General features: G+C 42.9%; 1 long non-coding RNA gene across 1 annotated transcript in view; it reads left to right on the top strand.

Moving 5' to 3' along the window:
- The first annotated feature begins 391 nt into the window (after positions 1 to 391).
- LOC116281884 (uncharacterized) overlaps positions 392 to 27,346 on the top strand; it is a 50,741-nt gene continuing 23,786 nt past the window's right edge. Inside the window, exons 1-3 of the long non-coding RNA XR_004191337.2 lie at positions 392 to 657; positions 2,049 to 2,218; positions 25,018 to 25,242. This is a non-coding gene — a long non-coding RNA (uncharacterized lncRNA). The remainder of the gene's footprint in view (positions 658 to 2,048; positions 2,219 to 25,017; positions 25,243 to 27,346) is intronic.

The following is a 27,346-nucleotide window of genomic DNA, read 5'->3' as shown; positions in this document are numbered from 1 at the left end:
CTAGTACACACCAGGTCACCGCAACCCAGATGGCCCACAGCCCACAGCAGAGTATGTATCTCAATCTCCTCTCCCCTCTCGGCAGGGCCTGCAACATGAGCATCCCTGACTCTGTGCAGTGTGCTGAGGACCACCAGACTCTTCCCGTTGTGGTCTAAACCATGAGGATCATCTGAGAGGAGAATTTCTTTTGCATCTATAAGCGAATCTCCTTGGTGAGCCAGATCAGCCCGTGCGGCTCCCAGTGGGCACCCTGTATCCACTACAGGCACCACTATTCACCCGAGAATGGGTGGAGTGACTTCCAGACCCACTGCAAGGTCGTGGGCCTTGTCACCATTAGCGACTGCCTCTTGGCCAAGACCTTCCAGAAGCTCCACATGCAGAGGAGCTGTATGGCACCGCGCTTAATGACTCTCAGCTCTTTGTCTTTGTGCTGCATGGGGAGGTAGCCGAGCAGCCACGCACCAACGTGTCCTTCGATCTGCGAGGCCTGCAGGGCGGTGGATAAGAGGATCGAGGACTTCACTGAGACATTCTTCATCTTGCCCAAGTCCAAGTGGCTGGATGGAGCCCCCAAGAAGTCTGGGGACAAGATCCCCTTCCTCTGCATCCCGTTTGAGTGGAGGACTTCATGGGACTGGGCACAGACAGCAGGTAAGTATACCTGGAGGCCAGTCCACCCTGGCTGTGTGCCGGATTGCTTCCCTAAGTCCAGATAGGGATCAGCAAGGAAGAGGGCTGTCTTGTAACCAAGGGGGGAGGGAGGTGCAGCCCGCAGGTTTAGAGACATTTCAAAGTGAATCCTCCTTTGTTTCAGAGAGATCCTTTTAGAGTTAGTGTGGTCACTTACTCCGGCTTTTCAGCCAGGACCATGGTGGGACCCCTGGAGTTGCTGTCTAACAGAGTAGCCACATCCACTGATGCTAGGAGCGCTGGGGAGGAGGCTGCTCTGAGCTGAGATGTGCTGTAGGTCAAATGCACATCAGACGCTGAGGCTTGTCTACTAAAAGAATATAAACTATCTTGTTACTTCCTATATTGATTATATGTCAAAATGATAGTATTTTACATACAATAGATTAAGTAAAGTCTGTTCTTCAAATCAGTTTCTAGTATTTGTTTTTTGTTTGTTGGTTTGTTTCTTTGTTTACCGTTTTAAATTTGGCAACTGGGAAACTTTCTTTACATGGCTCTCATTTCATTTCTGTTGGGCAGCCTGACCTGGGACAGTCTCATCCTTTTGCTTATAGATGAGATGCTGAATCCCGAGAGGCAGAACGAGGCGCTGGTTGAGCTGGGGGTGGAGCCAGTGTCTCCTGCCTCCCAGGCCCAGCACCTTCACAACTCAGGCCCTCTCCTCGCCTGACAGGCTCCATGTCAATTTTAGACATCAGAAACACCGCCAGGGGCTTTCGAATGAGTTCCTTACGCAGGGAAATATTTGTCTTGGATTATGTGACAGAGCAGGGAAAGATTCGTCCTCACTTTGTCCCTGTGATTATGTCAACGGCTCCACTCTGCCTTGGAAGTGCAGGCGAGCTCTTCTGGGCTGCCTAACCCCTCACCCTCTGCTCTGATTCCCCGTGTATCTATCGTGCTGTCCCTCAGACAGTAGAGTGTGAGTTGCCTTTGCCGAGTGTTGGTCCCTGTTTGCTGGGGAGAGTGAGGGAAGCTGTGTCCCCCCGGCCTGCGGCGTCGGGCCTTGAGTCTGGAGAGCGCTCATGGCGGTCCCACAGGTCACTGTCGGAGGACCTGGCACGTATTGCAGGGCCTGCTGTGGAGGCAGTGCTCTGTGATTCTTGAATTTACAGAAGATCAGATACTACTTTCTGGTTGTTGGTAAATTGGAAGAGAAGATGCCAGATAATTGATAAAAAGAATGTCCAGACCAGCCCTGTGAGTGACAGGCACAGGGGACCCAAGTCCCACCTGCGTGTGGTGCCTGGTGGGCTGTGGATGAATTTTCAGTTACTCCCGGGACATGCCTTTATGGCTTAAGGAAGGGCTAGTCATGTGGTGGCCATGATATTTACTTGTCATCACAGGGACCTGTGATCTACATGCCAGTGCTCCCCTTCTGCTCCTTGGAGATGAGCTGGCAGGTTTACAAGCCTGGGCAATGCTGATGACACAGCTGCAAGCATCGTGCTACACAGAGGATGGCTCCATTCACCTCACCTGTCACCTCCTGCTGAGGACCCAGGCATCAGCGAAGGTAGGTGCATTGGTGCAACGTAAGCAGGTACCATCTTCTCCCCCTGGACAGACTGGTGGGTGAGCAGTGGAAGCCTAGAGCCCTGCCCCAGCCCCCAGGCCAGTGCCTCCTCTTTTGTCATAGGAGGCACTGGTGACATTTTTGCTCAGTAAATGCTTGGCTCTGAGTCTGCAGAACCATCCAGAGAATGCCAGCTTGTTTTTTTCCTTTTGAAGTCTGCCCTTGGGATTTGGCGGAGTAGCTGGATGTGTGCTTAGCCAGTAGTGGTTGACACTGTCACCATTGTTTACCCAGAACCTCGTGTACCAGGCATGGGACTCGGCATCAAAATACAGCAGTGGATTTAACCTCCCTCCTGGTGGGCCTATCTTGGTACCAAAAGCGCTCATCCAGCATCTGAACTTCAGTGAGAAACGTGTCCAGTGAGCTTGGGTCAAGCACTTTCTCCTCCAGTCACTTTTACTCCGTTGTTGCTTTTACTATTCCACAGTCATTAATTTTTAAAACAATGCTTTGGTCCAGGAGCAGAGCCTAATTCTCTCCTGCTACTCTTGGTGGGAGTGCGTAAAACTGTCCAGCCTGAAATGTGACCACATTCTGTGGTTCAAAAGCTGCCTAGACGCAGGTAGATGGAGTTTTGGTTAGGGGCGCTGACCACGTTGGGGTCCCCTGGCAGCGCCGGTCCCTTCAGACCCCTGCCTTCCCTGGAGCAGGAGGTGAGAGTGTGTCTCAACGTCCACGCTTCCCTGGCCTCACACACTCTCATAAATTCTTGTACAGGCTGTCAAAGTCATTTATGTTCTTGTGTGTTTCTAATTTTCTCTTGCTCCTCTTTTACTTTATCTTTATTCCTTTTTCTCTTGTACTGCCCTGTGAGCATGTTGTTGCTTCTGAAAATGTGGGCTAAGCACATCCTGCATTGGAAATAGCCAGATCGCCCTCCATGCTGTCTCCATATCTTTAAAAAGCAAAAACTTAACAGCTGCCTTGATCCATGTATTATCCTAGTCATCTTTTTATTTTCTAATTTTTGGAATATTTGCTTTGTTAGCACATCACCCACTGGTATTTGACACCTGTTTAAATCCTTGCTTTTAGGAACCTGTTTGGTCTTCCTTATATTTGGTGACAAATGCAAACTTCTTAAATTTGTTTGATTGTTTTGAAGAAGTGAGATGCGAATTGATACAGGCGGCTGCTGAGGGATTCGTTTCATGGTGTATTTAAACTTGCAATGTCAGATTCTGCAGCATCTTGCTCGATTCCTGCTTTTACACAAACGTGCTTGGCACGCGGCTCCTGGCTGTCGCTGTGTGACGTGCTTGACGGCGCTGCCTGGCCTGCGGTCAATGGTGAGAAAGTGGCAGGCTCGGGGTTGAGCAGCTGCAGGGGACAATGTTCAAGGAAGCAGTCACCGTTTGGTTATTTAATTTTATATTTTTTTGCATTCAACATCCCTGTGCCATTTACTTTTCTTTGCCTTCATAAAGGGGCAGAAGTGGGTCTAAAATCCATGCCACTCTTTTGTTCCCTTTATGAGGCTGGCTTTTCTGAGTATCAGGAAAACATGTCCTTCTCCTAAGTAGATGGCTCACCTGGACTGGTGGACACAGGGATTGCTAAAGGGGACCATAGCTTCCTCTCTGCTACAGCCAGTGGACATTCAGAGCCGGATCTGTGGTTTGCCTCAGCAGCCATGCAGGCCTCCCTGCCCCGGCCTTTATTTTAACCCATGTTGGCAGTAAATAACTGACTCCGTGTCTGTTGCAGCTGACGTCCGCCACTGACGGACTTGTGGTTAATTTGCCGTAGGGAGAACCCAACACCCCAGTCAACCGTGAAAGAAAATGCTTTGGCCGACCTAGGGCCTTGGATTCTCACCCCTACCCTGGTTCATCTCACCCGGGGGAAGGGTTTGGCCACCACCATCATGCTGTCCATGAGGCCTTGTTTCTCCTTTCATGCTCTGGTCCAAATGTGGACCCTTCATTTTTCACTGAATTTGTCTCGCTTGGGACAGGTGAGAATATCTGAAAGAGTCCATCACATTCTCGGGGGGAACAGAACAGAAGTAAGTATCGCAAGTAGATGGAGACTAGGCTGTCCGGGTTGGCAAATGCAGGCTGGGATCTGTGATGCCCGGGCTGTGCCCTGGACACAGGCCTTTCCCGTGGCTCCCAAGAGCCCAGGGGTCGGATTGAGAACAGCCTTTCCTGGGATCCTCCAACTTCATCTGCTCACTGGCAAGTGTGTCTGCAGGTTAGAAGCTCCCCTAGACCTCTGGCCCTTCAAAGCTCAGACCATGGGAGAACCTTGAGTCCCTTCTCCTCGCCCTCCTGTGTGAGAATCCAGTGCCTTCTGTGGTGACCCGTGGCAGGAGATGCCTCCTCCTTCAGGGAGCACCATTCGGAGGACTGTTAGTCAGTGCACCATGCTGCGAGCTTGTGGGGTTACAGCCATGGTCCCTGCAGAACCATACTTGAGATGGGCTTAGCAACAGAAATAATAGGACTGATTCCAGGGCAGGGATTGGGTGAGGGAACAGTGGAAATTGAATGTGACCTCAAACACACAGGTGGGTGCTGGGGCTGTTACTCTAATGGGGAATCTGGGAGGTACCTTCCAGGAATCGAATTCCAGAGTAAATGGTGGACATTTGGCATTTTTAAGATGCCATTGTCTTCCAAGTTAGAACTTCAAAGAAGCACTCGTTTCTATGACCATGGGGCTCAGGTGAAGGAGCCGGACTAGGGATACACGTTGGGAGTCGTCATTCTTAGCTGGTGTTCACAGCCTTGCATGTAAATTAGATCATCTCGGGAGCTGCAGACTGAGGCTGAGGGGGAGCAAGGCTGTACCTGGGTCGGAGGAAAGCCCAGACCATGCAGCTTTGGTGTGTCAGTCAGTGGCGTTTGCGATTTTCTGAGTAATGCCGTTTATCCTTAAGGGGCCGGGCGTTGGGCAGGGCCAGCCAGGAAGAAATCTGAAGGGAGGGTCCTGGCCACTTGTGTATCTTGGGAAGATGCAGACTCTGCAGGGTGCGGGATGGTAGACTTCTTAAAAGATGGATTTGGAGTAGGGAGTGGGGAGAAGGTAGTCACACTCACCTGTGAGGGAGGGAGGGGGTCCTTGGGAGTCCCCACCCTACCTGACTCGCTTGCCCATGAACAGAAGGCAATCAGATAGAGGATCTGAGGTGAGAAGGGATGGGCGCTGGGAGGGGAGCCAACCTGGAGAATGGTGCTTGGAAATTTCTGGAATAGTCTCCTTGCAAATTAGAGTTAAAAATACCCAGACTCTTAAGAACATTGATAGTGCCTTGGGAGGAGGCAGTTGTTTTTGTGGCCTCCTAAGTGTAAGGCATTTATCCGGGGATACACAGAAGATACGGGCAGTCTGTTCCAGGGGCTTGATCCTTACCAGGGGGAACAGTGCAAGTTTAAAGGGGAAGAAGGGCAGCGGAGGGGAACTAGCCAGGCCCCGTGTCAGGTACCAGTCGGCCGCCCTACTTGCGTGTTGCATTCTCATCCATGCCTCCCCGGTGGGCGGTGGCAGCCCCCTTTTGCGGATTGGGAAGCCTTCTCAGAGCGGTTTAGGAATTGGTCCATTTAGCAGTTAGTAAATGCTGTAGCAATATTCAAGCAGGGCCTTGTCAGAATTCAAGGGCATGTTTTCTCTGCTAATTCCGGTACCTCCCTGTTATACCTGGAATGGTGAAGTGGGTCAATTTTGGAGCCTTCCAGAAAAAGTGCGATTTAAGTGCCTCAGGACTGTTTCACAAAGCTCAGTGTTCTTTGATGGTTCTGAAGCACCGCAGTGCTTTACGCCCCACAGAGGTAAGGTCTTACTCCTTTGACGATGATGTGGTTGCAAATGATGTACATGTGCAAAACCAGACTTACCAGCTTCTGAAGAGAAGCTCTCCAGTTCTCCCTTGATCGGCTTTCTTCCACGGGATGCAACTGTGCTGCAGTGAAGGCCTGAGCTTTCCGTATGGAGTGAGGGTTTGATATCCAAAGTTAGCATAAAACGGTCAGATGAAGAAAATCGACGTTGACAATTTTTTTTTGGTTTCATTAGTCAAAATATACTATCAGTTAATGGCCCATATAGCAAATGAAATTGAGTACAGGACATTGCATTTCTTAATTTCTATTTAGAGTTCTCTTACAGCATATGGTTGCCAGCTTTGGAACATCATCTCCACCACTAGCGCACCTGTCAGTGTGTTGGTGTGATTGCATTTACACAGTGAATGTAATCTGGGCTTCCTCAGCCCCAAACACTCCAGTGCAGAATCACGGGCTGTAGCCATCACTTAGTCATGCAAATACTTCTAAAATTATATGATGCCAGAAAAGAAAGGAGAGAGAGAGACAGATTGCCTTTATCAAAGTTCCTTTCAATTTTAACTGCAAACTGTTGTTGAGCAGCTCTGGTTTCCTTTAGATATGAATATATACATTTCTTTGCATGTAACCTGGGATTTGGACTAGAACACCAAGCTCTTGCTGTCCAGAAGCCACAAAAAATGTAGCCAAATTGCACACATGTGAAATAGTTTATTCTTTTTTCTGAGAAAGAATCCTTGAATTTGGGACTTTGGCTGTGATTTTTGCTTTTTGCTTCCCCGACCCGTCTTGTAATCTCTCACTCCTTCCCACATGGCCCCCAAAAGGTCGTGGTCTCAAAGGAGTGGGCAAATACCCAGTTGGTCACCATACAGTGCTGCTATATTGGGAGGCCAGCCAAGACCTAAAGGACATTATCAGAGAGTACTTCCTGGAAGAAGTGGGCTCTACATTCAATTGTGAGGACGAGTAAGTGTCAGCCAGGAGAAGGCGTCAAGAGTGTGTCCCAGGTGGCAAGTGAAGCGTGGGCAGTGTGCCCTGTGTGATCCAGTGTGGATGGTGCCACTGCTGGGGAGGACACTGGAGAGGGCCTGGGGTGGAGGGCTTTGGAAGAACTTGGGTTTTACTAGAACTGACACAGGAGGTAGTGAAGGGTATTAGCAGGAAGTGACCCTCAAGAAAGGTACTTCTGGTTTTGCTTCTAATATTCTACAGAAAGAAGGATTGGGACGGGCGAGAGCAGGTATGTCTGTCCCTTTGAAACCCACCCCGTCATTCATTTATTCATAACACTTGCCCTTCTAAGTGTCTAAGGAAGAGAGGTTGGACCCATATTAATAAGCAAAATGTATTTTCTTCTTGGGGGCTTAGCAGTGTCAGAAGTTGAATTAGCCTAGAATGTTCTAGGAACAGAGGAACAAATTGCGGAAGTTGGATGTGGGGAAGGCTTCCTTGGGAAACAGTCAAACTGAGCCCGGAGGCAAGTGGGAATTAGGAGCATGTTAGGGGGACCCTGAGGTCACTGGGTACCTGGGTACTGAGGTGAGTTTGGGCAATCAGGGTTGGGGTTGAGGCTGCAACTGGACCAGGAAGCCTCTGAATGTTTGAAGTGGGGGAAATGTAATCAAATTTTTGTTCTGCGAACGCTGCCCTGGCTGTGTGTGTGTGTGTGTGTGTGTGTGTGTGTGTGTGTTTAGCGGGGAGGAGGGAGAGTGTGCCACAAACTGGGGGGACCATTAGAAAACCATTCACAGGCTGGGGAGCGACCAGTGGGAGAGGGGCATCGGGGCTGCTTGGGGACGGCAGGGGCAGTGTGGATGCCGGATTTCCTTATGGGGAGGGCTTGTTAGCGGTGCCGCCCTAGCGGCGCCTTTTGGCTGGTAGAAAACAGATGGAGGCCGCCACTTGGATTTTCTTCTCTCCTTCCCTGCCTTGTGTGATGATCTTTCCTCAGCCAACATTTGGAAAAAAAAGAGCTAAGTTCCAATGTAGCCCAGTACTTTGTTGAGCTCGTTCGAGTGAGATCTGATAGGATATAGGTTTGCGTTCAGATCTGCATGTTCACTTAACTAGAAACGTCCCATCTTTTGGATTTCCATAGGGGTTTTTATTCTTGATAAAGATTGCTTTCTTGGTGAGAGGAAATTTAAAACAGCTGTCGTCTTTCTCAAAAAAAGCATATCTTTTTAGAACTTTAATATTCAAAAGAATAGGAATATATAAAATGATAAAGTAAGGCTTTGGTGTAGTTTCTTTGGTTTCTGAGTTAATGTGGAGTTAGGGCCTCTGCATTACTTAATAGCACCTGCTTGTCAGTATTTAAAGAGCTGTTAGTGAGCGACCCAGGTCCCACCTATGAAAGCATCATTAAAGTTTGCTCTGAAATAGTGAGGTCATAAACGTCTTGTTTGCAGAAATCAAAAAGCTGGTTTATACTATGAAGGATAGCTCTCTTTATAAAATAAAAATAGGTTCAAAATTAAGAAAGTGGAAGATAATTGATTTTTTTAAAGCTGAAACATAAAATTTCTTGTGCTAATGTGGCAACTGGAAATTTTGATAAGAAAAATCCTTCTGTAATTTCACCTCCGCGGAACACATATATTCCTTTCACGTTTGAAAAGTAACTGCGCAATGGTTTTTGAAGTCAGGAGAATTCCAGCTCAGTACTGGCAGTGGTGGTTGCTGGTTTTCAATGGAAGAGCCTAAATTTGCCTTCTTAGCTTTTTTTTGTTTCTTTCTTTGTTGTGAGAGTGCTGACTAGTGCTTTGCCAGCATGATTTTGGGGCAATTTGGGGGCAGATGTCATGTACCAGCAGTGAGATAATTCCATGCATTTTATTTTTTGGACATCACCATGGCACATGTGGGGTTTGTCCCTGCAGGCTGGGATGCTGCAGGACTCCCTGATCCATCAACGTTATGTCTTGGATCTTCTCCGGTCAGTGAATGATTTTCTGTGGCTTGGAGGTAATGTGGTCTGATGCAGATGATCAGATGTGCAGTTAAAGTGCTATTACTTGAAATAAGAGTAACCAAGAAACTTGGCTCTAACAATACAGGATGAGGGAGGAGAATTGACAGCTGCTTGCAGTGGTGAGTCTTCTCAGGTGACTCCCTCACCGTGATTTTTGCCAATATCCGCCCCAGCCCTGCACGGTAGTCCTGCTGATGCAAGCATGAACTTTGCTCAGAAACGCACTGAATTTCCTTGAGCCTCTGTTTGTTGGCTTTTTTTTTTTTTGAAAGCACATCATGCCCTTTGCTTAAATGCCATCCATGCTAGTCACCACTTACACTCATTGTTCTGGACCTCTTCCATACATAGCTGCTGAATGGATGAACAGAATGTAGTATCTCCAAGTAGTGGAATATAATTCAGACGTAAGAGAGAATAAAAAAGAAAAAAAGAATAAAGGGGAAGATGAAAAATTCCACCTGTTCTGGGAAGTCCACCCTGACTGCTCAACCCGGCCTTTTCCCTTTGAAATCCAATCACTTTTGCTCAACTCTACTCTTTTTGATAGTACTTACCACCTTCTAATAAACTTTAAGATTTTCAACAAAAAAAAAAAGAGAGATGCTGTTAACACTTCAACATGGACGAGCCTTGGTAACAGCACGTGAAGTGAAAGGAACCAGACACAAACGGCCACATATTGTTGATTTTAGTGATCTGAAATGCCCAGAATAGGCGCATGCAGAGGCAGAGAGCAGGTGATGGTTGTAAGGGGCTGGGTGGAGGGGGGTTAGGGAATGACTGTTAGTGACATGGGGTATCATTTGTGTTGGTGAAGTGTTCTGGAAATAGATCGTAGTGAGGGCTGCACAACCATGAGTGTGCAGAAGACTGCTGAGCACTGTCTCTGGGAGTGCCTGTGGTTGTGGCGGCTTTATTTTGTTCTCACCCTGCAATGTGAAGAGTCATCTTGTGCTGTGGCCTTTGAAATCTTGTGAGTGGTGAAGCTCAGAGATTTGCAGAGTCATGTTTCTTTTCTCCCCCTTGCTGAGTGTAGGTAAAAATGTTTAAGCCTGAGAAAGTGCTCCATCTGCAGAAATGTCTTTCAGTTTTGCATGGTGTAAAAATCTTGACAGTTTTTAAATCGTTGAGGACAGTCTGTGGGGGAAACAGCCCGTGAAGCCTGGGTGAGACCCGGAAGAGCCGTGCTTCCCTCCCTGACACGGGTGGGGATTTCATCCCCTTTCAGGCAGTGAAGGGCCCAGACGCGTGTGCGGAGTTGACAATCGTGAATATTTACGTGTATCCGTTGCTGCATCTTGGATATTACTTTCAAGCTGAGTCAGTTTGTGGTGGTAGCCTCATCCTACATCAGGAATTTATAGTATCTGCTCTTTGAGGTAAAGACCAGACAGACTTGATTATTTAAAATTCTCCCTTGAATTGATATCACAGATTCCTTTGTCAAAAGGAAAACAGCAGAAATACAGACGTCCTTTAATGCCGATGTGACCTGGATCGGGTTTAGTCTCTGTGCCTCAGTGGCCTTTTCTGCGGGCGTGGAAGATGATAACAGTGCTTCCCTCAGAGAAGCTGGTGAGGGGGGAGTGAGAAGCACAAATTGAGGACTTATACGAGATGCTCATGAATAACCCAATTTCGTGCTCTCAGCCTGGTGAAGCCTCAGGGGCAGAGATGTCAGAACAGAGCAGTCATAGCCGGAGCTCGATCCGGGTTGGCAGCTGTTATGATCAGTATAACCACTGTGGGTTATCAGGTAGTTTTAAGACTTGGTAATATGAATTCATGAATAATGTTAGAAGACTAGACATCTCAGATCAAGTTTACATAGTTTTCAAGATTTCCTTTGAGAAATGGATGTTTTATTCCCCATCTTAAATCTGAGTTGAGTCTCTAAAAAAATTCTGTATTCCTCCATCTTTTTGCTTTAATATCCATTTCTTAAAAAAAAAAAGTTTTTAAATGGAGTTATTTTGGACTGAACTGAGGGCTGCATGCATGGTAAGCACATACTCTCCCAAATGAGGTATAATCTCCCCCATAATTTTTTTAAAAATTTTCTTTCTTAGTATTCAGAGGTTAGAGCCCTCTAATTCTTTTTCTGGAGACTTGTCCATGAACCTGTAAATCTATAATTAATGGACAAGTCTTGGTTTATTATTAAAATCAGTAGAATATTCTGTAATGCATCCAAAAGGAAATGCTCATTGACTCAAAATGTTTCTCCTTTATGGTGATTTCTTCTTTTTGGTCTAGCTTAATTTATTAACAGCCATCCTCATCATCATAATGATCAATCTCGCTCTGTGTGGTAACCTACCTAAGGCTAAAAGGCTTTCCTCATGTTTTATATCATAGCAGGTGTTTGAGTGTAGGTATCAATGTCTCCTGTTTTGCAGCTGAGGGATTGTGAAATGTGGCAGCTTGTCCCAAATCACACGCAGCTGGCGATGGCTAGCTCGGTGCTGGAATCCAGGCTGTACAGAATGCATTCTTAATTGCTCCTCTAATCAGCCTCCCATTGAGTGGTTTCCCGAAACTTGTGAGTCCATAAATGGCCGATTTTAGTAATCTCAGCCTGATGAGGACTTCAAAGCGGAGACACCAGTGAGAGTGTGAGACAGAGTGGCATAAATTAAAATTGTACATTTTCACAAAAGTTTTATTCTCAGGTAATGACTTTAAAAATTGATATTTTTTTTATTTTAGTTCTCTGTAAGCAGTAAAAACTAAACATTAAAAATAATTATAGTGCAAAAGTGAAGTGGGCTTTGAAAATCCATCCATTGCTAATGATGCTTCTTGTTTTCCTCTAGTGGCCCTTATTGACAGAAATACTTACAAAGTCTGAATTGGTTTTATGTCGTCTTAGTATGGAAGAAAAGATTGTCAGTGAATATTATAAGTAAAATCTTTACTTTTTTCTTTCCTGATGATGAATATGTAAGTTGTTTTCATGGCTTAAGTACATTTCCTCATTTGTAAAATTTGAGTAATATCGTTTACCTCTCTAACTGTGAGAGTTAGACTCCTTGTATATAAAGAACCCAAGAGGTACTTAATAAAAATGTGCTGTAACAATGACAGATATTTTAGAAGGATGAACTCTGAATACTAAAGAGGGTGGCTTATAACTGATGCATATTCAATAAGTATTTATATGATATATATGAATATGGCTTAAAGTAACTCGAATTTTTTTTTTTTGGTGCAGTATGAAGTTTTAATGAAATCTGCATCATTCTAGTGAGACAGGGTCTAGTTAAATTGTCTTAAGCAGATGACCTTGAAGATTATTTTCACAGAATATGTATTGTTACAACTCAGAATTCATGTTGCCATGAAACCATCCACTCAGATTTTTAAATTCCTGGGATTCTGACCAGATTCATTAAGTTTAGAAAAATCCACATTGATAATTTTCAAGGAATAAGCTTCTCCCATTTGTGATTAAAGAAAATTTTGATTTTTTTCCTGCAATCTTAACAGGTTTAAAATATTAAAACATTGATTTGACATGACACTTTTGTAATAGAATAAAGCTCATGGTGTTTAAATATGTAAATAAATGATTTTGTATTTCAACAAACTTGTATGATTTCCTGGCTCTCTGAGAAGTATTTTGCAAGATACTTAGATTACCTAATGTTGGAAAAATACAGACGTGACTTTTATGAATATAGGCCTAGTAAAGATCTGTTGGTTTTTGCTACAGTGTAAGACATGAGGCCTAGGAGATTTTTCCTGCTGATTGCCAGGAGGACAGATTCCAGGTCTCAGTCTCCTCTCCTGTAAAATGAAGTGGCTGGACTGGATTCTTTCCTCTTCTAAGATGAGTTTCCATGAGCCTATGTCTTCTGTTTATATTCAGGAGTATTAGCAATATCAGATTAAATGCTGAATACCCCTCGCTTCCCCCAAAGCAAAGTGCAGTATGTGCTACATAAGCTTTTACTTACCTGATTCTCGTTTCTGATCCTACAGGCAATTATTGTGTTGCATGTTTCGCGGTAACCTGGAAGGTATTTTTAGCCATAGGTGGCGCTGTTGCACCTTCTTACAATCTTAACTTTCCTGTTTGTAAAAGAAGGCTTAAACAACGTTATTTTATTATAATTCCTTTGCTTTAAGCTTCAGAATAGCACAATGTCCATTATGTCCGTCTACCTGGAAAAATTACTCTGCTTATATCTTAGTTTTATTCTGTCATCTCGCTGTGAAAATTTCAGACTTGCTGTGCAAACAATGGCAAAATCGGACTTTTCTTCCAGTGTTAGAAACCAGTGAGCCGGGATTTTATAAAACAGCTAGAAGCGGCCTCTGGAGCACCTTAAAGCTGAAAAGTGTACTGAGTTCCCTGAGTATTGACTCCGCCGCTGTGTGTTAATTGGTTGTAGGAGATTTGGTACATATACGAAGGGGTGTAGTTTTTTGACTTGGGTTTGCGTGCACGCGCTGCCACTGAGCCACGTGAGCCTGAGTCAGTTCGTTCTGAGTTTTTCCCTCGTCTGTGAGATGGGGACGCTCATATCTGCTTTGTAGAATTGTGAGAATTAGAAATTATGTAAGTGTTTACCACAGTTGGTATGTCAATAGGGCTCATAAACTTTAGCTGCTGTTTTGTGTGAAGCCATCATTTGATTGTCTTCGGCAATTAGTAAGAAACAGGGAAATAAGAAAAGCTGGTTTTATGATGAAAGATATTTGAGGAGGTTCCATAGTTCCTATAACCATAATTTAGCATCAGCAGAGTCAGAACTGTTACACAGTCGCCCTGAACCAACGTTAAGCCACAGAATTTTTTTGTTACTTCATATATGTTGTGGCTTAAAGGGTTCCAATACTTATACACATGTTGTCTCCAGCAGCGAACTGAGAGATGACACAAAAGAGAAGGCAGGCAATATATGTCTTCTTTGTTACTGATGAAGACACGTTCTCCATGAACTTCAGGGCTGTGGGAAAATGCTTGTCATGATACTGTGTTCCAGAAGTGGAGATTCACACTTTCCCATGTAGCTCTGGGCCACAGCAAGCCTTCCATTAAGGGGACCTGCCCCTTCCTACACAGGGCTGTCCTGCCATAGAGCTGAGCATCCCAGGTGCTTCCCAAGGGTGGCCAACAGTGGAGGGAAAAGAAGGGTTTCACATGCCATGCTTGTCTCCCCAGACTCACACCTCACTCAGTTTGTGTGATGAGGGCTAGCTATGGGCCAGGGGCCAGGGGTAAGAAGGAAGAAGCACTCTCCGTGGCCCAGAGGAGTAGGGAGGAGGTATCCCCTCACTTAGTGTAAACAGGTGCTGGGATGGAACATAAGGGTGCCCCCCAAGAGTTTATAAGAGGGGAAATAAGGATTTCCTTTGGGACTTAGACTAACCAGGAAACACAGAAGATGATTAGAAAGGAGACTTGTAAATCACTTGAATATCAAGTTGACATTTGTTGAGAACCAAAAATGTGCTACATTCTTTTCTGAGAGTTTTACAGAAATGAATCCTTCTATCGTCTCAACAAGCGAGTTAGGAAGGTTTGATTGTTGTCCGAGGTTTACAGTGTGGAAATTGAGGCACCTTGGTAAGTTGGCCAAGGTCACGGAGCTAGTAAGTGGCCAGAGCTGGTATTTAAACCCTGGCTGTCGGGGTTTGAGGCTCCCAGAGATGGGTTTGTGTATTTAGAGGTATCTGCATCCCTGAATCTCTGTACCTCTGTGCATCAGTTAGTCCATTGAGTTAATCTAGAAACCCTTCCTGCTCTGCTTCTGTCCACACTTGCCATGTGACTGCCTGCCCGTGATTGGGCCGTGGAGGAGAAACTGTACTCATGGTTGAACTCTGATATTTCAGTCTGGTTCATAGTTTCACGTCTTCTGTTAAATTAATAAGTTAAGTTTCTGGTTTTCTTGCATCAGTGTTTCATGAGTTTGGTTAATGTGAAACGACTCCATGGGAGCCCAGGGATGCTGACGGTATAATTTCTGAGCATGTTGTGGCACTTCTACCCATGCAGACATGGCTGGAGGATGTCCGCCTTCCTCACTGATTTCCCCCAACAGCAGGGTCCTCTCCAACCCCCGGATGTGAGGCTGGGAGCTCTCTGAGTAGGCCAGTCAGAGGCCAAGTCCACCAATCAGAAAATGATGAAGTACATGGAAGTGGGTTTAATAGAAGAAAAGGGCTTCCAGGTAGTCTGATGGGCTGTTCGTGACCGTTTCGTGAAAAGCTGTCCACTGTCTGTGGTTGAGCTGCTGCTTTGCTGTTGAAAAGTCTGGATTAGATGAAGGGATTTTAAAAAGCAGAAAGGAATGATTTCAGGTGGTACGTCCACGACGGTGAGAAGTGGTGGATGACCGCCTGTTTGAGGCATAGACAGAGTCTTACAAAGTTCATAAAACAGCTTTAAAAGCTCTTCCATCTGGTGCACTTCATAAGGGGCCCAGTTCATGACTGGGCTTGCTGAGAGGGCAAGTAATTGATAATGGCTGAAAGGACACGGAGGCATCAAAATGGTCTCAGTCATGTTCCTTGTTTAAAGGATGTGGCACAGTGTAATATATTTCAGCTAGTTTTTCACTGAAACATTTTTAGTGTTTTCTGGGTCTCCCAAGTGCCCCAAGGTTCCGTGCAGCTGGGTGTCCCCTCAGTGCAGCTCTGTCAGCGCTTGCCCTGGGCTGATGTGGTGTCACGGGGAGCAGGACGGTCAGCGTCCCCGGCTCCTCCGAGCTCCGTCTCCTCATCCGCAGTGCCGGGTTTCTCATCCGTGTCTACTTAGTAAGATTGCTGAGAATCACACGTGATGGTTGTCAGTTGTGATTTGTGGTTGTCACTGTGATTGGCATATAGTCAATATTTGATAGATACACTCGTATTTTTATTATAATTGTAGCACCTAGAATGCAGTGGTTTTTAGTCTGCATTTTTTACAACTTTATTCTTATTTTTAAATATGCACTTATTTTATTTATGTTTTTGGAGAGACTGGGGACTGAAGCCAGGACATTTTGCATGCTAAGCAGGTGCTCTACAACTGAATAATACACACCCTCCTTTTCTGCACTTCAAAATAAATATTGCAATACACAATATAGCTCTTAAACACCATCATGAGACCTAGTCTCTTTATTGACAATTGAACACGTATGCTATTTCAATAAGAATAAATATTGTTGGGACATACATTTCTGAATCTGTTAATGTGCTTAAAAAAGATGATAGCTAGTGATAAACACGAGTCTTGGATCCAGTTCGTCTTAAGGTCTGGTTTGCATCATAGGAAATTTCATTGTACAGAGAAGGCTAATAGGGTCTCTTTGATATTTGGATTGTTTAGTAGATGATATAGGCTTTCAAAAGCTGATAGTTTTGTATTTTAAAATAACTACAAAGTTATTTTCTAGATGTTGGAACTCCTAAGCTTGTGAAGTGCCCAGAAATCCAGGGGATATGTGTCTGTTTTTGTGTGAACGTTTGTGTGTGTGATTTCAGGAAAGTAGAAATAATTTCCATATAGACTTCTGAAACCTTCCTTCTCCAGCTCAATGTGTAGGCATATATTTACACAAATAAATTGATATTCTTTTGTCATTTGGCATATTGGTGGGAATAAGAGGTTCTCATACCTGTTTCAGAAGGGTCGTGGTGCATGAGCTTAGAAAATGGGAAGAGGAAGAGGCAGGGAGGCACTTCACACTTTGTGCAGAATATGAGAAACAGTAGCTTTTCTTTTCTCTTTTATTCTAAAGCACACTGGTACTGAATTGTAACCTAGTATTACTCAGAATTGCTTTTCTGTTCAGATACAAGTGCCTCAGATTTTTCAAGGCAACGTGAATGATGAAATGTGTTTTAGCAGTTAACTTTAAAAGTAGTTTTATTTTTCAAGTGAAAGGCTATAGCCTGTTCTTTCTTCTAGCAGTACAACAAATTCTCATTGATCTATGTACATGTTCTATGTGCTTAGTTTCTTTGGTTTTTTTTTAAGTGCTTGTTTCATTGTGGTTTGAATGAATGTTTAAAATTTCTGGATTTTGAACTTTAGAACATGCTGATTTATCAGAAATGTTAAAAACCTGATTATTCTTTGGTCCTCGTTTGGTGTGGCACCCTGTTGAATTCTGTTGTCTATTAAAGAGGGAAATTCTTCCTCTAGCCTGCAGATCATTAAGTGAATGGTTTGCAGTGTGCCTATAAATTCATTGAATACATTGATCATGTTTGTCCAGTGAAATTTTAATTGATTCATAGTAATGACTTTGCTTTGGTTCTGTGGATTTTGCTCCTCTCCACAAGAATTTGAATTCTCTGTTGCATTTTGTACACATGCTCCTAACATGGGAAGAAATTTTGCGTTTTTTACAGAGGTGGGTTTTCCTATCCCCTATGAATGCCTTCTATAATCGAAACAAAAAAAACGTGTTCTTGCAGTGCTTAATTATTTCATAAACTATTTTTGGCATAATCAGAAACAATGACAAAGAGTGATAATAAAAAAAAGAAAACCTTCCTCTGAAGAATAGAAATCAGGTGGTAAGGCTCACTCATGCTTTGTGCCTGACACACTTACTATCATGTAATTGCGTATAATGATTCCGGGATGGAGTTGCATCAGGTTTATATATTTCTGTTTTAACATTTGTGTTGAATTCTTTCTCCAGGCTGATATTTACTGTTCGGTTTCTGCAAAATGTAGAAGAGAAACAAATGCTTTGTTTCGTTTTCAGGAGACCTGAGTTGCTGATGAGGAAAGTTTTCAGGGTAGGCTGAGGAAAAGGGTGACACTCCCTCTCTTCCTGGCTGAAATTGATGAACAATGAAATCAATTAGGTGCATCGGAATTTGTCCAATTGAAGTTAGCGAGCCCAAACTGGATAAATATGCCCAAAGGAATGTACTGAATTCACCTGCTGAATGAGGTGCTTTACTAAGTAGAAGCAGCTTAGAGCAATCAGAAAAATCAGTCCTATGGTGAGATATAAAAGGAATATAATATCTTTTATTTCTGAAACTTTTCTACGTTAAGTTGTGTAGAGCTAAAATTAAGTTTCAAGCACCAGGAGTTAAGAGTGTGGGTGGTTCTGTAGGAAAATTATTCACAGATGTGTCTAGACCCTGCTAGAGTGCCTGAAGCTGCCAGGAAACACCCAGAGCCAGAATTTGTCATCCTAGGTTGTCCTCCATCATGGTTCCTTGTGGGAGCCCATGATTGGGTTAACAAATTGTAACAGACCCCGGGGGCCTGTGAACTTTAAGAAGAAAAATATATGCTTAGTAACTGCTTTGCAAGCAGGCGCCTGTGCATCTTCACTGCTGTCTCCTTGCCTTAAAAACCAGAGACAATTGTTTGCTTGTATAGTTGAGGGTTTAGATAGCACTATGCTGGTTGGAAAGCAAGGACCCAGGCCCTCAGCTGTAAAAGGTGGGCTTGTGTTCAGTTAGTCTATTATCCCAAAAACAAGGATCTGTCTGCTCTGGTGGTCTGCTTTATAATTCACATATCTAAAAATGTATCTTGTTCCCCTCACCTCATGATGTCCCTAAAGATACACTAAGCCTTTGTACTCATTGTGGATTCTGCAATCCCTGTCTCATCTCTTCTTTCCCCAAGTTCCAGTTTAGTATCACGGAACTGTTAATGACTTTTTCCTTTGATTATACACAATAAATATGGGAGCATTTGAGAGGCTCGTGGAGTTGGCTCCCTACTCCCTCTCGATTTCTTGACTTTTTCCACAGAGCCTTGAATAATCATTCCATGTCGGTAAGACATCTGCCAGCCAGAACCCACAGTTTCAGGTGAGAAGGATGAAGGCTTTATCTCTCCTACCCGAGGGAGAGAGAGAAGAGAATTGAGATCTGCTCCCCCGTGGTTCCTTCCTGCCCCAGGGCCACACAAGTTCACCTGCATCCTTCTGGCATCTGCTCTCAGAGCCTCTGTCCCAGGACTGAACGCAACCTTTTCTTACCTTGGCAATATTTCCTGTGCCTTTCAGACGCTGGTCTCTTCTCTGCAATTCAAACTTGACAAATGTGATGGTGGTCAGTGTGCTGGTGGGCAGTCCCTTGGGGACACCCAGGAGCCATGCTGATTCTCCTGAGTGTATCAATCGGGGTTAAAGAACTGTCGAGCACTGCAGGAAGCCCATTCACGTGAGGTCAACAAAGCATTGCATCACTTTCATTATATTTTTGAATTTTCGTTGGAGAAATTATTTGTAGCTAGCTGTTCCAGAGTTTTGGCTGACAGCTTTCCTCACCACCATTTCCTTGTTGGTTCTGGTGCTTGTTTTAAGAACCAGGTTTCTTCTCTGGTCATTTCTAGCAGCTGGGCTTGCCGAAACCTTGATCTGCATTTGACGCAGAATGCTTCTTCTTGATATGAAACTGATTTTCGTATTTCTGAATGTTTCTTTTACACTCAGCAACTGTTTCAAGTGAAATGCTCTTTTCCAATTTTGGTTAACTCACATTTGCTGATCTCCTGCTTTCATGCTGTGGGCAGTTTCTTCTTCCTATAATAAAATTTAGCAATTTGCATTTACAATGGGAAGGTACTGGCCCGAGGTGCTTTTGTTCTTAACAGTTTTAATGCAATTCACCCATTAAAATGTACAGTGGTTTTTACTCTATGCCCAGAATTGTGCATCCCAGTCAATCTTAGAAAATTTTCATCCCCTCAACATGAAGCCCTGTATGCATAAGCAGTGATTCGCATCTTCTCCATCCTCCCCCAGCCCCAGGGAGCCACTCTTTTCTCTCTATGTGGATTTGCCTGTGCAGGACATTTCATGTAAATCGAGTCATTTCGTGTAAATGGAACCGTCTATTTGTGAATGACTTTTTCACACTGAGTAACGTTTTCAATATTTGTCCACGTTATGGCCTGAGTCACTATTCTATGCTTTGCTATTGCTGAATAATATTCCACTGTATGGCTGGGCCCCACTGTTTACCCATTCATCATGTGATAGGCATTTGGTTTGTTCCTGCTTTTTAGCTCTGATGAGTAGTGTCACCGTGAATACTCCTGTGGGATTTTTTACGTGGATACTTTTTTGAGTTCTATTATTGTGTGCTCAGAGAGCAGAATTGCTGGGTTATTTAGAAACTAAATGTTCAACTCTCTGAGTATCTGCCAGGCTGTTTTCCAAAGTGGCCATAATGTGTTACGACCTCACCAGCAAGGGCTATGAGCTCCGCTTCATCTGTGTCCTCATTAGTGCTTGTTACACTTTTTTTGATTGTAACCTAATATAGTGAGTGTGAAGCGGTTTCTCCTAGTGGTTTTGACTTGATTTCCCTTACAGCTAATGATATTGAACATCGTTTCTTTGTGCTTATTGGCCATTTGTATATTTTCCTTGAAAAATACCTTTTCATATCCTTTACTCACATTTTAATTGAGTTACCTTTTTATTGTTGAGTTGTAGGAGGTTTTTTTTTTAATTTAGAGATACAAATTCCTAATCAGATAAATGATTTAAAAAACTTTTCTCCTGTGTGTTGTTTTTTCACTTTCTGGATGGTTCCCTTTGAAGCATAGTTTGAAATTTTGATGAACTCCAATTTATCTCTGTTTTCTCTGTTCCTGGTGCTTTTGGGGTAATATTTAAAATCTGAGGTATTTTATTTAAATTTTATGTATAAAATAACTTACTTCATAGGACCGTTCTAGGAGACGGGTGCTGTTGTTTTCCCCAGTCTATGGATAGGAGACTGAGATGCAGAAAATTTCACTGAAATATCAGTGTCAGAGCTACCCAGTGCTGTGGGAGTTCAGACCCTCATTTTGTCCCCAGCATCTGTGCTATTCACCAGCTTGTTCCACTACTGCCTGGAATCGTTAATGAAAAAGGCTTTCCTTTTTTGATTTCTTATTAGTTTGTTTTCTCCTTGTGGACCTCATTTCCTCATTTTCCTTACAGAGATCATTGTAGATTTATTTTAGGTCTTATGTAGGCAGAAGCATTGCTGTCAGTTAACTTCTTTATTACTCACTCTCCAATGATGATTGTTGCTAATTGACTTAATGAAGTCATGCTTGAATCTTTCCTGCTCATGACACTGAAAACAGTCATGACTTACAGAATGCTCAAAGAAGAAAGTACTTGATTGATTTTATTTTTCTAAACAATCAAACCAATCAATTAAAAACCCCGGTGTTGACACAGACTATAAGCCCTCCAGAATAGGATCACTGTCTTCCTTGTGTTTCATTTGTTTTGTCACAGTGTCTGGATAGTGCCTTGTTGTCCAGCAGTTTTGTTAGGATATGGTGCTAGTGAATCATTGTAAGGACAGAATTTTGACAACAGACTGTGCTGTTCATTTCACAAGGGAAAAGATAATATAGAAATACTGCTCAGATCTATTTTAAAGTTAAGCTTGGAATTTTGAGAAGCGTTCAGGAAACCATACAAATATCTTTTTCACTAATTTTAGATCTATCTTAGACACATTATGGTTACATAGCCGAGTAACTTAAGTAGATTTGACAAGAGGAGTGTATAATTGATTATTTGTTTTAGTTGAAATATTCTACCTGCGATAAAGTAATCAGTGCCCATAAATGAACAAATATGTTTGTATTTCTATGCAACATGGGAGCAGACTTCATATGTTTCTATATAATATATATGACTGTGTGTTTTAATCTGTCTGTCAGTGTTATTATAGTTTTTCAGCAATGTTGTAACTTTAGAATTCTTCTAAGAAAATCACCTGTGATTCTAGTGCCATTTGTACTGTGTATCCTGTCTTATGCATGGGATTCCACTGTCCCCTCAATGAGGAATTTCCTCTCCTATTGGGTTAATATCAGATTTAAACGAACTGTGATTTCTAGGCCTTCGCTCTCCATGTGTTTGCAGTTGGCTGTCAATCAGGATTTTCCCTTTGAGTTTTCATTGTTCAATTAGAATTTTTGAAAATAACTATTAATATGTAGCATCAGTCTCCCTAGAAACTTGATGTGTTTGTGCTTTTCTTTTTTCAATTTATGAGAAATGTAAATGCACTCTTGTTTTTAACTAGTATTTTTCCACTAGATATTTGTTTATGTCTTTAAAGTTAGACTATTTTTTCTGAATGAATGAATCGATTTGCATACTTTAAAAGGTACCTTACTTTTTATTTTTCTTATTGTAACAGTTATATTCATTGTAGAGAATTTAGAAAATTAGGATAAACCCAATAGTAAGTTAAAAATGGCCTCTAATCTCACCTGGAGATACAGTTGTATGGTTTGAAATTGAGAATTACAAGTCCTCTCTCGTTGCTCTTCTTTTTCAAGTACGTTTTGGTTACTAAGACCCTCGAATTCCCATATGAATTGTAGCAGCAGCTAGTCATTTACTGCAGAGCAGCCCGCTGGGATTGTGATCGAGACCACGTTGAATATACGGATCACTCTGGGGAGCACTGCCATCCCATGAGCGCTGTCATTCCAAGAGTGCTGGATTCTGATGGAGGAATCTGTGTGGTGTGTCTGTCCAGGTAGGTAGGTCTTCTTTAACTTTTTTCAACAATGCGTTCTGTTTTCATAGTATTAATTTACTTTTTTTTTTGACTTTATACTTAGGACAAGTGTGCTAGGTACCGGGATCAGAAGTGTATTTCAGCCCCACCACTTGCTGCCACCATGGATGCTGCACTCTTGCTTAGCCCTCTGTACAATCTTGTACAAAATAGGACGTCAATAACTCTCTCTTGAATGAATGATTATATGATTGCTGGATGATGCTTGAGAGTCCTTGTGATGATGTCTTTTTACCAGCCTTTCCACTCTTCTTAACTATGCCCTTTCTCTTCCTTTCCTTCAGCCTGGTTTCAGCCTGCCTGTGGCATTGATTTTCCCTGTCTGTAGACTCTTCCTTTCACTGATTCACGATAATGTTACATGTGGGCTGTGGAAACTTGCTAGATGTGAAGAAAGAGCAAATCCACTGCATGCTAGTATTTTTAAAGTGTGTTATTCTTTTATCGATTGAAATTAAATCAGACTGACACCCTGAGCCCTCCCGTGAGCTCTTTTCACCTTCCTACAGGTGATACTGCTCTGGTTGCTGCATGTGCCCTGCCCCAACCTTGATTTTGGGGTTAAATCACTATCAGTTGAGCCCTCTCTTTAAAAGATGAAGAAAACATTTGTTCCTTCTCTCTGGTTGGGAACTTGGATGAGATGAGATACCAGATAAAGAATGGAGGACCACCTCATTCGGACCACCGTTCTTTCCGTTATTTTCTCCAGAGGAAAAGAGTACAATTCAACAGTAAAAAGATTGATTGTGAGCTAATGAGATAGACAAGACAACCGAACATTTATTAAATATCCTTTCATGCCAGAAACAAATGTATTATAAACACAAAAAGCACACAAAGCACGGTAGTACCGTGATTACAAACATGGGTCCGAGTTCACGTCCTGCTCTGGAGTGACCAGTCCTGTGAGATGGAGAACTGGTAGGTCGGCTTAGCCTCTCCTGGACTTGTTTTCTGTCCTGCAGAGACGGGGCTCGCTAGGCGTCCCTCCCCCGTAGAGGTGCTGTGGTGTGTAAATGACGCACGTGGGCAGCCCGAGCACAGCTGCTCGTTCCTCGTAAGTGCAGGATAGCATAGCTTTTGCGGTGACGGCTTTATGATCGCACCGTGTAGACCCTCAGTGCTCCGAAGGGATGTCTTGCGGATTGGAGATGGGATTCTCACTTCTGTAAATACCCAAGAATTGTGTTATTGGGCCCTGCTGATTTGAATCTATTCTTTAGAAAGTACATATTGCAGATATATTTTTCAAGCATGCATGCTTTTTTCTTTTATTATTTATAGTTCTACCCTTTCATCTCTTGGTGTGACTTTTCATGGAATCCAGGAAACAGTCCTAAGCCACCTGCCTCTTCACACTTCTCCGCGGTGGTTTTCTTCCCTGACTAGAAGAGGGTTTTGCATAGGAAATTTTTTGTTCCCCTTTTCTTGGAGTCTCTGTTTGTCTGCCCATGTCTCACCTTTCAATCTCTGCATTCATCTACTCACTGATTCTTCTGAGTTGTTCCAAGGAGCATTTCAGGCAGCTTACAGAAGAACAGATACCAAATAAACAGTTGAGAAAATGGGGCCAAGTTTAGACAGTGAGGCTAGGAGGCAAGCCTGTGTGAGGGTTGCAGGCGTGAGACACACGCCTCTGCCCTGTGACTTATATGATCGACAGCAGCAGTGTGCCTGAGGCTCCCAGCAGACACAAGGAAACAGGGTTTGTGGGAGATGCTCACTGGCTGTGAAATAAATAAGTGGCTGAGGAGAAGCAAGACCTTTCCAGCTACTAAGGCTTAGAAGAATATTTTGAGTGTCTTCCAAAATCAGAGTATTGCATCTTTTCTTTTGTGAGAGTTCTACATATAGTTGGTTACATTCTATACCTGGAAATTTCTCCAAAACTGCTTCCCACGAGAGTCCCATGGGTCGGGAATGGGGTGGTTCTGCTCATTGACGGGTGTTGGCCAGAAACAGAAAATGACAGCCTCAAAGGAGCCTGGAATTTGTCAGTTATGTTTTGTCAGTGCTGTAGATTTCATAAAATGCTTTCACAGTTTCTCTTCATCTGAGGCGGCAGCGTGCTCTCTTACCAGCATCAGGAGCTCAGGGCCCCGGGATGGTGGGGGCTGACTGCACTGCCATCAAGACAACTAATGTAGTCACTGCAGGCGTGGTGCTTTCACGTAGTGCATTTCATGTTCTTTAATAGAAGGTTTCAACAGGGAGTTAATTAACTGTGTTAATTAACATTTAATAAATATGACGCTTTTTTGAAAAAACAGTTATAGGCAGAATATAAGTTGTGAACACTTTAAAAACAGTTTCGTTTCTGAAATTTCAGTAGGGAAGATTCACAGCTTATCTTATTTATGCCTCTCTTTAAAAGTAACAAAGAGACAAGAGAGAAAATGCAGAGGATGATTTCTGTTCTTCCTCTTGGCTTGCAGGTGCCCTCACCTCCAGTGACATCCATCCAGACACCAGCACTGACACTGGCAGTGCTCAGGACTGCCTCAGCCCTGAAGACACAACTGACAAATAGAAGGGGGCTACGCCCTGTTACAGCAGGTGCTCTCACTTTGTGGGTCCTTATGTAACTGCGTGGTGTTATTCAGGATCGCCCGTTCTACATTGTGTGACGCTGCTACGGTGTCTCCCAGTTATTTGTTTCTGTAAGTACTCGTGTATTTTCTGCAATGTGTGGTACTAGACATCTAAAAATGCTTTTCTCTGATGAAAAATAATGTGTATTTAATATAATAATTCGGAAAAAAGGTGCAAAACAGGCTATCCTTGTCCCACTACTCAGAGATAATAGTAAACACTTTAACATCTATTTTCTGTTCTTTTCATCAGTGTGTATAAGCTCTGTCATAAAACCCAGAGAGCACTCTGTGCCTGTTTATTGTGTGGAGACTTCCATTTTCCATTCGGCTTATTACAAGTTTTTGTACAATATTCTATCTCCCCTGGCATGATTTTTAATGACCAGTATAGCATTCTGTCTTGTGGAGGCATCGTCCATTTTACTTTGCACTTAAATAAACTTTTAAATTCCATGTATACTTAACTGAAATACTGAAAAGAGAACAACGGTGGTAAAGAAAGACCCCTAGCTCCCTTCCCCTTATTTTCTGAGAGTAAAAGCTGTTGAAAATGTGGTGTATATATTTCATGACCTTTATGCCTATGACATATATATATATATATATATATATATATATATATATATATATATATACACACCCATACCTACATACCTACATACATACACGTATATCAGAAATATATTTATATGTGTGTGTATATATGCTTTATTGAAAATAAGGCCATACTGTATGTTTTCGGCAGCCCGCTTTATTCACTCAGTGGTATAGCATAGACGTCCTCCCCCTCCAGACTCACCTGGTCCTTTCAGATAGAGTGGAGGGATCTCCGGATGTGCAGGTGTGGTCTCTTGTGCAAAGACTCCTTTGGTGGGAGATTGCTGTTGACAAGACCCTGGACCATTCTGAAACGCCGGCTCCCTCAGGGCCCGAAGCTCACCGTGATTTACCGCATCATTTTCTTGATGGTGGACAGTTAATTTTTCTCCATTTTCCACTGTCAGAAAGGATGTTTGACTGGCATCCTTCTTGTACAGACATTCCTGTGATCTTGTATGTATATTCCTTTAGTTAAGGCTTCTGGAAAATTACTCCCTGTATGTGACAATTACATTCATCACAGGCTTCTTTGAAGTGACTCTAGAAACTCCTTCTCCAGTGGGGAATGAAAAGATGTAAAATAACTTATGTAACCAATTCTCTATCGCTGGATATGATTTCACTTCAGCTTTTCTTCCCCCCATTGTAAACAGTGCTGTGTAAATGCCCTGATGAGTACATCTTTTGAACTGATTGTTTTTTCTAAACGAAACGATTCCTAGAAGTGGAGTTGAGTTTGTGTGTATGCACATTTCTTAGAGTATACATATCCATTGACATGTCGTCCTCTGAAAAATTCGCTCATGGTTTGTTCTCCCACAGATGGACACTAACTAGAATATCTTTGAAAAATATTTGGCAATATGATTAGCCAAAGTGCTTTCTCATTGTTTTAGTTTGCATTTGATGACCAGTGAGGTATTGAGCATTTTTCTCTCATTAGCCATCTGAGTTTTAATTAGTGAGTTATCCCTTTTGTTCTATGCACACATTAAAGTGAGGGAGCTTCTGGTTGCTTTGTGACAGCTCTTTGTATGTTATGAAAATTAACCCCTTGTCTTCATCAATATGTATCACTGAGCTCTTCCTTGTCATTACTTGCCTTTCATTTTGTTGAGTAGGTTTATCTTTGTTGTGGCCCAAAACATTCTTAAGATTGTAAATGTCTACCTTTTGGGTTTATCTTTGGTATTATTCTTAGAAATACTTTTTATAGTGGTATAAATCTCTTCTGTAGGTTTTTTAATCTCTAAGTTGAGATGATATTGTACTTGTTATCGTGAGGAGAAGCTGAATTAATAGGAGCAAAGGGTTGTATTTGCTGTTATTAGCACTTTCTAATATTTACATCACTTTCTGTAATTTTTCTTGTGGTCATTATAACAGGAATAGAATTTGTTCTTTCCAGGTGATTCTCTGATTGTCCCAAGACAATTATTGAATTCATACTTTGCTCTTTGATTTGAAATCCCACCTGTACAAAATACTTATGTACACAACAGTCTCTTTTTGAGCTAATGATTTATTTCTGTCAAGCTTACTTTCTTTCTCCAGCACTATATCTTATATA

This window comes from Vicugna pacos, chromosome 9 (assembly GCF_048564905.1).
Source record: "Vicugna pacos chromosome 9, VicPac4, whole genome shotgun sequence".
Classification (NCBI taxonomy): Eukaryota; Metazoa; Chordata; class Mammalia; order Artiodactyla; family Camelidae; genus Vicugna; species Vicugna pacos.
This window is presented reverse-complemented; position numbering and strand designations above follow the sequence as displayed.